The sequence below is a fragment of the Pseudophryne corroboree genome, unplaced genomic scaffold (assembly GCF_028390025.1).
Source record: "Pseudophryne corroboree isolate aPseCor3 unplaced genomic scaffold, aPseCor3.hap2 scaffold_445, whole genome shotgun sequence".
Lineage (NCBI taxonomy): Eukaryota > Metazoa > Chordata > Amphibia > Anura > Myobatrachidae > Pseudophryne > Pseudophryne corroboree.
In genome coordinates, this window is record NW_026970067.1 from 176302 (window position 1) to 188537 (window position 12236).

The following is a 12236-nucleotide window of genomic DNA, read 5'->3' on the forward strand; positions in this document are numbered from 1 at the left end:
AAACTATCCTCTGCTATATGCATTTTTTTTTGTTCATTAAAGTAATCCAAAACTGGGATTGATATTTTAGCTTTTATTTTTACTTAAAGTACAATAACTTTTACCATTTTAATTTGTTTTAATAGTATATTGACAGTATTGTTTTCTTTCAAAAATCCAATTAATTTTCTTTACCCGATTATTAAAATGGTAACTGACAAAAACAAACTACATTGTCACCAGAAGAGCAATACAAAATGTACAAGTGATATATTAAAATCATCTTTCCAGCTTGAATTTCAATGATGCATTGGGGCAACGATTTTGTGAGAAACATCTTCACCCTTAAATAAAGATTTTCTTAATTCCTTACCTGTGTGCTAATTAGATATCACCTTGTTTTCACATTAAACAGACTTCCACATGAGAAAGCAGCAAGGATGCAGTGGCGTTAATGTTTCCTGGTGTCAACCTGTATTATTTCAGTAGATATTGAAATGAGGATGCATCTTGCTGCCTTTCCAATGAAGCAAGTTTAATTTAGTAATAGGTGAAAAACCATCCCTACAAAGGTGTTAATCAGAGACTTGGCTTTGTGGACACTTTTCAGAGAACAAATTTGTTAGCATAAAAATAAAGCCAGAAAATGAAGAGCTGTTTAATCACTCAATTGGATTTTTTTGATAGCATATTTCTTTTTCTCTGCAACCCACTGCTAAATTGTGCTTCCTAGCTGTTTTTTTTATAAAATCACTTAATCAAATCTAACTCTGATTACATCAGAGAAGGCCAGGTACCCTACACCATAAGAGGGGTTTTGCAATTTTGACTTGTCTACTTAAATATTACCAAAATCTGATCACAAGGTCAATTACGTCCCTGGGTGGGATTGAACCACCAACCTTCTGATTAATAGCTGAACACACTAACCGATTGCGCCACAGAGACACTTTGCAAAAAGTACATACTGACAAAGACTAATAAGCATTCATCTAGAACGTTTCCTAGAAAAACTTTAAAAAGTCAATAATCTGGAGAGTTTTTGTAAGATGTTTCTTCCAGCAACCAATGAAGAAACACATTGGTACTTTCGCATGATGAGTGAGTGCTTCAGGATCTCTTGCACTTACATGTGCAGCAGAGTACTGCACTGGAAGCATGCTGGGCCCATAACCCAGAGGTAGGCAGATTGAAACTATCCTTTGCTATATGCATTTTTTTTTGTTCATTAAAGTAATCCAAAACTGGGATTGATATTTTAGCTTTTATTTTTACTTAAAGTACAATAACTTTTACCATTTTAATTTGTTTTAATAGTATATTGACAGTATTGTTTTCTTTCAAAAATCCAATTAATTTTCTTTACCCGATTTTTAAAATGGTAATTGACAAAAACAAACTACATTGTCACCAGAAGAGCAATACAAAATGTACAAGTGATATATTAAAATCATCTTTCCAGCTTGAATTTCAATGATGCATTGGGGCAACGATTTTGTGAGAAACATCTTCACCCTTAAATAAAGATTTTCTTAATTCCTTACCTGTGTGCTAATTAGATATCACCTTGTTTTCACATTAAACAGACTTCCACATGAGAAAACAGCAAAGATGCAGTGGCGTTAATGTTTCCTGGTGTCAACCTGTATTATTTCCGTAGATATTGAAATGAGGATGCATCTTGCTGCCTTTCCAATGAAGCAAGTTTAATTTAGTAATAGGTGAAAAACCATCCCTACAAAAATGTTAATCAGATACTTGGCTTTGTGGACACTTTTCAGAGAACAAATTTGTTATCATAAAAATAAAGCCAGAAAATGAAGAGCTGTTTAATCACTCAATTGGATTTTTCTGCCAGCATTTTTCTTTTTCTCTGCAACCCACTGCTAAATTGTGCTTCCTAGCTGTTTTTTTTATAAAATCACTTAATCAAATCTAACTCTGATTACATCAGAGAAGGCCAGGTACCCTACACCATAAGAGGGGGTTTGCAATTTTGACTTGTCTACTTAAATATCACCAAAATCTGATCACAAGGTCAATTATGTCCCTGGGTGGGATTGAACCACCAACTTTTTGATTAATAGCTGAACACACTAACCAATTGCGCCACAGAGACACTTTGCAAAAAGTACATACTGACAAAGACTAATAAGCATTCATCTAGAACGTTTCCTAAAAAAACTTTAAAAAGTCAATAATCTGGAGAGTTTTTGTAAGATGTTTCTTCCAGCAACCAACGAAGAAACACATTGGTACTTTCGCATGATGAGTGAGTGCTTCAGGATCTCTTGCACTTACATGTGCAGCAGAGTACTGCAATGGAAGCATGCTGGGCCCATAACCCAGAGGTAGGCAGATTGAAACTATCCTTTGCTATATGCATTTTTTTTTGTTCATTAAAGTAATCCAAAACTGGGATTGATATTTTAGCTTTTATTTTTACTTAAAGTACAATAACTTTTACCATTTTAATTTGTTTTAATAGTATATTGACAGTATTGTTTTCTTTCAAAAATCCAATTAATTTTCTTTACCCGATTATTAAAATGGTAATTGACAAAAACAAACTACATTGTCACCAGAAGAGCAATACAAAATGTACAAGTGATACATTAAAATCATCTTTCCAGCTTGAATTTCAATGATGCATTGGGGCAACTATTACGTGAGAAACATCTTCACCCTTAAATAAAGATTTTCTTAATTCCTTACCTGTGTGCTAATTAGATATCACCTTGTTTTCACATTAAACAGACTTCCACATGAGAAAGCAGCAAGGATGCAGTGGCGTTAATGTTTCCTGGTGTCAACCTGTATTATTTCAGTAGATATTGAAATGAGGATGCATCTTGCTGCCTTTCCAATGAAGCAAGTTTAATTTAGTAATAGATGAAAAACCATCCCTACAAATATGTTAATCAGATACTTGGCTTTGTGGACACTTTTCAGAGAACAAATTAGTTAGCATAAAAATAAAGCCAGAAAATGAAGAGCTGTTTAATCACTCAATTGGATTTTTCTGCCAGCATATTTCTTTTTCTCTGCAACCCACTGCTAAATTGTGCTTCCTAGCTGTTTTTATAAAATCACTGAATCAAATCTAACTACATCAGAGAAGGCCAGGTACCCTACACCATAACAGGGGGTTTGAAATTTTGACTTGTCTACTTAAAGATCACCAAAATCTGATAACAAGGTCAATTAAGTCCCTGGGTGGGATTGAACCACCAACCTTTTGGTTAATAGCCTTACACACTAACTGATTGCGCCACAGCGACACTTTGCAAAAGTACATACTGACAAAGGCTAATAAGCATTCATCTAGAACGATTCCTAGAAACATTTTAAAAAGTCAATAATGTGGAGAGTTTTTGTAAGATGTTTCTTCCATCAACCAATGAAGAAACACATTGGTACTTTCCCATGATGAGTGAGTGCTTCAGGATCTTTTGCACTTACATGTGCAGCAGAGTACTGTAATGGAAGCATGCTGGGTCCATAACCCAGAGGTAGGCAGATTGAAACTATCCTCTGCTATATGCATTTTTTTTTGTTAATTAACGTAATCCAAAACTGGGATTGATATTTTTGCTCTTTTATTTTTACTTAAAGTACAATAACTTTTACCATTTTAATTTGTTTTAATAGTATATTGACAGTATTGTTTTCTTTCAAAAATCCACTTAATTTTCTTTACCCGATTATTAAAATGGTAATTGACAAAAACAAACTACATTGTCACCAGAAGAGCAATACAAAATGTACAAGTGATATATTAAAATCATCTTTCCAGCTTGAATTTCAATGATGCATTGGGGCAACGATTTTGTGAGAAACATCTTCACCCTTAAATAAAGATTTTCTTAATTCCTTACCTGTGTGCTAATTAGATATCACCTTGTTTTCACATTAAACAGACTTCCACATGAGAAAACAGTAAAGATGCAGTGGCGTTAATGTTTCCTGGTGTCAACCTGTATTATTTCCGTAGATATTGAAATGAGGATGCATCTTGCTGCCTTTCCAATGAAGCAAGTTTAATTTAGTAATAGGTGAAAAACCATCCCTACAAATATGTTAATCAGATACTTGGCTTTGTGGACACTTTTCAGAGAACAAATTTGTTATCATAAAAATAAAGCCAGAAAATGAAGAGCTGTTTAATCACTCAATTGGATTTTTCTGCCAGCATTATTCTTTTTCTCTGCAACCCACTGCTAAATTGTGCTTCCTAGCTGTTTTTTTATAAAATCACTTAATCAAATCTAACTCTGATTACATCAGAGAAGGCCAGGTACCCTACACCATAACAGGGGGTTTGCAATTTTGACTTGTCTACTTAAATATCACCAAAATCTGATCACAAGGTCAATTATGTCCCTGGGAGGGATTGAACCACCAACCTTTTGATTAATAGCTGAACACACTAACCGATTGCGCCACAGAGACACTTTGCAAAAAGTACATACTGACAAAGACTAATAAGCATTCATCTAGAACGTTTCCTAGAAAAACTTTAAAAAATCAATAATCTGGAGAGTTTTTGTAAGATGTTTCTTCCAGCAACCAATGAAGAAACACATTGGTACTTTCGCATGATGAGTGAGTGCTTCAGGATCTCTTGCACTTACATGTGCAGCAGAGTACTGCAATGAAAGCATGCTGGGCCCATAACCCAGAGGTAGGCAGATTGAAACTATCCTTTGCTATATGCATTTTTTTTTTTTGTTCATTAAAGTAATCCAAAACTGGGATTGATATTTTAGCTTTTATTTTTACTTAAAGTACAATAACTTTTACCATTTTAATTTGTTTTAATAGTATATTGACAGTATTGTTTTCTTTCAAAAATCCACTTAATTTTCTTTACCCTATTATTAAAATGGTAATTGACAAAAACAAACTACATTGTCACCAGAAGAGCAATACAAAATGTACAAGTGATATATTAAAATCATCTTTCCAGCTTGAATTTCAATGATGCATTGGGGCAACGATTTTGTGAGAAACATCTTCACCCTTAAATAAAGATTTTCTTAATTCCTTACCTGTGTGCTAATTAGATATCACCTTGTTTTCACATTAAACAGACTTCCACATGAGAAAGCAGCAAGGATGCAGTGGCGTTAATGTTTCCTGGTGTCAACCTGTATTATTTCAGTAGATATTGAAATGAGGATGCATCTTGCTGCCTTTCCAATGAAGCAAGTTTAATTTAGTAATAGGTGAAAAACCATCCCTACAAATATGTTAATCAGATACTTGGCTTTGTGGACACTTTTCAGAGAACAAATTAGTTAGCATAAAAATAAAGCCAGAAAATGAAGAGCTGTTTAATCACTCAATTGGATTTTTCTGCCAGCATATTTCTTTTTCTCTGCAACCCACTGCTAAATTGTGCTTCCTAGCTGTTTTTATAAAATCACTGAATCAAATCTAACTCTGATTACATCAGAGAAGGCCAGGTACCCTACACCATAACAGGGGGTTTGAAATTTTGACTTGTCTACTTAAAGATCACCAAAATCTGATAACAAGATCAATTAAGTCCCTGGGTGGGATTGAACCACCAACTTTTTGGTTAATAGCCTTACACACTAACTGATTGCGCCACAGTGACACTTTGCGAAAGTACTTACTGACAAAGGCTAATAAGCATTCATCTAGAACGATTCCTAGAAACATTTTAAAAAGTCAATAATGTGGAGAGTTTTTGTAAGATGTTTCTTCCATCAACCAATGAAGAAACACATTGGTACTTTCCCATGATGAGTGAGTGCTTCAGGATCTCTTGCACTTACATGTGCAGCAGAGTACTGTAATGGAAGCATGCTGGGTCCATAACCCAGAGGTAGGCAGATTGAAACTATCCTCTGCTATATGCATTTTTTTTTTGTTAATTAAAGTAATCCAAAACTGGGATTGATATTTTTGCTCTTTTATTTTTACTTAAAGTACATTAACTTTTACCATTTTAATTTGTTTTAATAGTATATTGACAGTATTGTTTTCTTTCAAAAATCCAATTAATTTTCTTTACCCGATTATTAAAATGGTAATTGACAAAAGCAAACTACATTGTCACCAGAAGAGCAATACAAAATGTACAAGTGATATATTAAAATCATCTTTCCAGCTTGAATTTCAATGATGCATTGGGGCAACGATTTTGTGAGAAACATCTTCACCCTTAAATAAAGATTTTCTTAATTCCTTACCTGTGTGCTAATTAGATATCACCTTGTTTTCACATTAAACAGACTTCCACATGAGAAAGCAGCAAGGATGCAGTGGCGTTAATGTTTCCTGGTGTCAACCTGTATTATTTCAGTAGATATTGAAATGAGGATGCATCTTGCTGCCTTTCCAATGAAGCAAGTTTAATTTAGTAATAGGTGAAAAACCATCCCTACAAAGATGTTAATTAGATACTTGGCTTTGTGGACACTTTTCAGAGAACAAATTTGTTAGCATAAAAATAAAGCCAGAAAATGAAGAGCTGTTTAATCACTCAATTGGATTTTTTTGCCAGCATATTTCTTTTTCTCTGCAACCCACTGCTAAATTGTGCTTCCTAGCTGTTTTTATAAAATCACTGAATCAAATCTAACTCTGATTACATCAGAGAAGGCCAGGTACCCTACACCATAACAGGGGTTTTCGAAATTTTGACTTGTCTACTTAAAGATCAACAAAATCTGATAACAAGGTCAATTACGTCCCTGGGTGGGATTGAACCACCAACCTTTTGGTTAATAGCCGTACACACTAACTGATTGCGCCACAGCGACACTTTGCAAAAGTCCTTACTGACAAAGGCTAATAAGCATTCATCTAGAATGTTTCCTAGAAAAACTTTAAAAAGTCAATAATCTGGAGAGTTTTTGTAAGATGTTTCTTCCATCAACCAACGAAGAAACACATTGGTACTTTCCCATGATGAGTGAGTGCTTCAGGATCTCTTGCACTTACATGTGCAGCAGAGTACTGCATTGGAAACATGCTGGGCCCATAACCCAGAGGTAGGCAGAATGAAACTATCCTCTGCTATATGCATTTTTTATTGTTAATTAAAGTAATCCAAAACTGGGATTGATATTTTTGCTCTTTTATTTTTACTTAAAGTACAATAACTTTTACCATTTTAATTTGTTTTAATAGTATATTGACAGTATTGTTTTCTTTCAAAAATCCACTTAATTTTCTTTACCCTATTATTATAATGGTAATTGACAAAAACAAACTACATTGTCACCAGAAGAGCAATACAAAATGTACAAGTGATATATTAAAATCATCTTTCCAGCTTGAATTTCAATGATGCATTGGGGCAACGATTTTGTGAGAAACATCTTCACCCTTAAATAAAGATTTTCTTAATTCCTTACCTGTGTGCTAATTAGATATCACCTTGTTTTCACATTAAACAGACTTCCACATGAGAAAACAGCAAAGATGCAGTGGCGTTAATGTTTCCTGGTGTCAACCTGTATTATTTCCGTAGATATTGAAATGAGGATGCATCTTGCTGCCTTTCCAATGAAGCAAGTTTAATTTAGTAATAGGTTAAAAACCATCCCTACAAAGATGTTAATCAGACACTTGGCTTTGTGGACACTTTTCAGAGAACAAATTAGTTAGCATAAAAATAAAGCCAGAAAATGAAGAGCTGTTTAATCACTCAATTGGATTTTTCTGCCAGCATATTTCTTTTTCTCTGCAACCCACTGCTAAATTGTGCTTCCTAGCTGTTTTTTTATAAAATCACTTAATCAAATCTAACTCTGATTACATCAGAGAAGGCCAGGTACCCTACACCATAAGAGGGGGTTTGAAATTTTGACTTGTCTACTTAAAGATCACCAAAATCTGATAACAAGGTCAATTACATCCCTGGGTGGTATTGAACCACCAACCCTTTGATTAATAACCAAACACACTAACCGATTGCGCCACAGAGACACTTTGCAAACTTACATACTGACAAAGGCTAATAAGCATTCATCTAGAACGTTTCCTAGAAAAACTTTAAAAAGTCAATAATCTGGAGAGTTTTTGTAAGATGTTTCTTCCATCAACCAACGAAGAAACACATTGGTACTTTCCCATGATGAGTGAGTGCTTCAGGATCTCTTGCACTTACATGTGCAGCAGAGTACTGCATTGGAAACATGCTGGGCCCATAACCCAGAGGTAGGCAGATTGAAACTATCCTCTGCTATATGCATTTTTTATTGTTAATTAAAGTAATCCAAAACTGGGATTGATATTTTTGCTCTTTTATTTTTACTTAAAGTACAATAACTTTTACCATTTTAATTTGTTTTAATAGTATATTGACAGTATTGTTTTCTTTCAAAAATCCAATTAATTTTCTTTACCCTATTATTATAATGGTAATTGACAAAAACAAACTACATTGTCACCAGAAGAGCAATACAAAATGTACAAGTGATATATTAAAATCATCTTTCCAGCTTGAATTTCAATGATGCATTGGGGCAACGATTTTGTGAGAAACACCTTCACCCTTAAATAAAGATTTTCTTAATTCCTTACCTGTGTGCTAATTAGATATCACCTTGTTTTCACATTAAACAGACTTCCACATGCGAAAGCAGCAAGGATGCAGTGGCGTTAATGTTTCCTGGTGTCAACCTGTATTATTTCAGTAGACATTGAAATGAGGATGCATCTTGCTGCCTTTCCAATGAAGCAAGTTTAATTTAGTAATAGGTGAAAAACCATCCCTACAAAGATGTTAATCAGAGACTTGGCTTTGTGGACACTTTTCAGAGAACAAATTTGTTAGCATAAAAATAAAGCCAGAAAATGAAGAGCTGTTTAATCACTCAATTGGATTTTTTTGCCAGCATATTTCTTTTTCTCTGCAACTCACTGCTAAATTGTGCTTCCTAGCTGTTTTTATAAAATCACTAAATCAAATCTAACTCTGATTACATCAGAGAAGGACAGGTACCCTACACCATAACAGGGGGTTTGAAATTTTGACTTGTCTACTTAAAAATCACCAAAATCTGATAACAAGGTCAATTAAGTCCCTGGGTGGGATTGAACCACCAACCTTTTGGTTAATAGCCTCACACACTAACTGATTGCGCCACAGCGACACTTTGTAAAAGTACTTACTGACAAAGACTAATACGCATTCATCTAGAACGATTCCTAGAAACATTTTAAAAAGTCAATAATGTGGAGAGTTTTTGTAAGATGTTTCTTCCATCAACCAATGAAGAAACACATTGGTACTTTCCCATGATGAGTGAGTGCTTCAGGATCTCTTGCACTTACATGTGCAGCAGAGTACTGTAATGGAAGCATGCTGGGTCCATAACCCAGAGGTAGGCAGATTGAAACTATCCTCTGTTATATGCATTTTTTTTGTTAATTAAAGTAATCCAAAACTGGGATTGATATTTTTGCTCTTTTATTTTTACTTAAAGTACAATAACTTTTACCATTTTAATTTGTTTTAATAGTATATTGACAGTATTGTTTTCTTTCAAAAATCCAATTAATTTTCTTTACCCGATTATTAAAATGGTAATTGACAAAAGCAAACTACATTGTCACCAGAAGAGCAATACAAAATGTACAAGTGATATATTAAAATCATCTTTCCAGCTTGAATTTCAATGATGCATTGGGGCAACGATTTTGTGAGAAAAATCTTCACCCTTAAATAAAGATTTTCTTAATTCCTTACCTGTGTGCTAATTAGATATCACCTTGTTTTCACATTAAACAGACTTCCACATGAGAAAGCAGCAAGGATGCAGTGGCGTTAATGTTTCCTGGTGTCAACCTGTATTATTTCAGTAGATATTGAAATGAGGATGCATCTTGCTGCCTTTCCAATGAAGCAAGTTTAATTTAGTAATAGGTGAAAAACCATCCCTACAAAGATGTTAATCAGATACTTGGCTTTGTGGACACTTTTCAGAGAACAAATTTGTTAGCATAAAAATAAAGCCAGAAAATGAAGAGCTGTTTAATCACTCAATTGGATTTTTTTGCCAGCATATTTCTTTTTCTCTGCAACCCACTGCTAAATTGTGCTTCCTAGCTGTTTTTATAAAATCACTGAATCAAATCTAACTCTGATTACATCAGAGAAGGCCAGGTACCCTACACCATAACAGCGGTTTTCGAAATTTTGACTTGTCTACTTAAAGATCAACAAAATCTGATAACAAGGTCAATTATGTCCCTGGGTGGGGTTGAACCAACAACCTTTTGGTTAATAGCCATACACACTAACTGATTGAGCCACAGCGACACTTTGCAAAAGTACTTACTGACAAAGGCTAATAAGCATTCATCTAGAACGTTTCCTATAAAAACTTTAAATAGTCAATAATCTGGAGAGTTTTTGTAAGATGTTTCTTCCATCAACCAATGAAGAAACACATTGGTACTTTCCCATGATGAGTGAGTGCTTCAGGATCTCTTGCACTTACATGTGCAGCAGAGTACTGTAATGGAAGCATGCTGGGTCCATAACCCAGAGGTAGGCAGATTGAAACTATCCTCTGCTATATGCCTTTTTTTTGTTAATTAAAGTAATCCAAAACTGGGATTGATATTTGTGCTCTTTTATTTTTACTTAAAGTACAATAACTTTTACCATTTTAATTTGTTTTAATAGTATATTGACAGTATTGTTTTCTTTCAAAAATCCAATTAATTTTCTTTACCCGATTATTAAAATGGTAATTGACAAAAACAAACTACATTGTCACCAGAAGAGCAATACAAAATGTACAAGTGATATATTAAAATCATCTTTCCAGCTTGAATTTCAATGATGCATTGGGGCAACGATTTTGTGAGAAACATCTTCACCCTTAAATAAAGATTTTCTTAATTCCTTACCTGTGTGCTAATTAGATATCACCTTGTTTTCACATTAAACAGACTTCCACATGAGAAAACAGCAAAGATGCAGTGGCGTTAATGTTTCCTGGTGTCAACCTGTATTATTTCCGTAGATATTGAAATGAGGATGCATCTTGCTGCCTTTCCAATGAAGCAAGTTTAATTTAGTAATAGGTGAAAAACCATCCCTACAAAGATGTTAATCAGACACTTGGCTTTGTGGACACTTTTCAGAGAACAAATTAGTTAGCATAAAAATAAAGCCAGAAAATGAAGAGCAGTTTAATCACTCAATTGGATTTTTCTGCCAGCATATTTCTTTTTCTCTGCAACCCACTGCTAAATTGTGCTTCCTAGCTGTTTTTTTATAAAATCACTTAATCAAATCTAACTCTGATTACATCAGAGAAGGCCAGGTACCCTACACCATAAGAGGGGGTTTGAAATTTTGACTAGTCTACTTAAAGATCACCAAAATCTGATAACAAGGTCAATTACGTCCCTGGGTGGGATTGAACCACCAACCTTTTGGTTAATAACCATACACACAGACTGATTGCGCCACAGCGACACTTTGCAAAAGTACATACTGACAAATGCTAATAAGCATTCATCTAGAACGTTTCCTAGAAACATTTTAAAAAGTCAATAATGTGGAGAGTTTTTGTAAGATGTTTCTTCCATCAACCAATGAAGAAACACATTGGAACTTTCCCATGATAAGTGAGTGCTTCAGGACCTCTTGCACTTACATGTGCAGCAGAGTACTGTAATGGAAGCATGCTGGGTCCATAACCCAGAGGTAGGCAGATTGAAACTATCCTCTGCTATATGCATTTTTTTTTGTTAATTAAAGTAATCCAAAACTGGGATTGATATTTTTGCTCTTTTATTTTTACTTAAAGTACAATAACTTTTACCATTTTAATTTGTTTTAATAGTATATTTACAGTATTGTTTTCTTTCAAAAATCCAATTAATTTTCTTTACCCGATTATTAAAATGGTAATTGACAAAAACAAACTACATTGTCACCAGAAGAGCAATACAAAATGTACAAGTGATATATTAAAATCATCTTTCCAGCTTGAATTTCAATGATGCATTGGGGCAACGATTTTGTGAGAAACATCTTCACCCTTTAATAAAGATTTTCTTAATTCCTTACCTGTGTGCTAATTAGATATCACCTTGTTTTCACATTAAACAGACTTCCACATGAGAAAGCAGCAAGGATGCAGTGGCGTTAATGTTTCCTGGTGTCAACCTGTATTATTTCAGTAGATATTGAAATGAGGATGCATCTTGCTGCCTTTCCAATGAAGCAAGTTTAATTTAGTAATAGGTGAAAAACC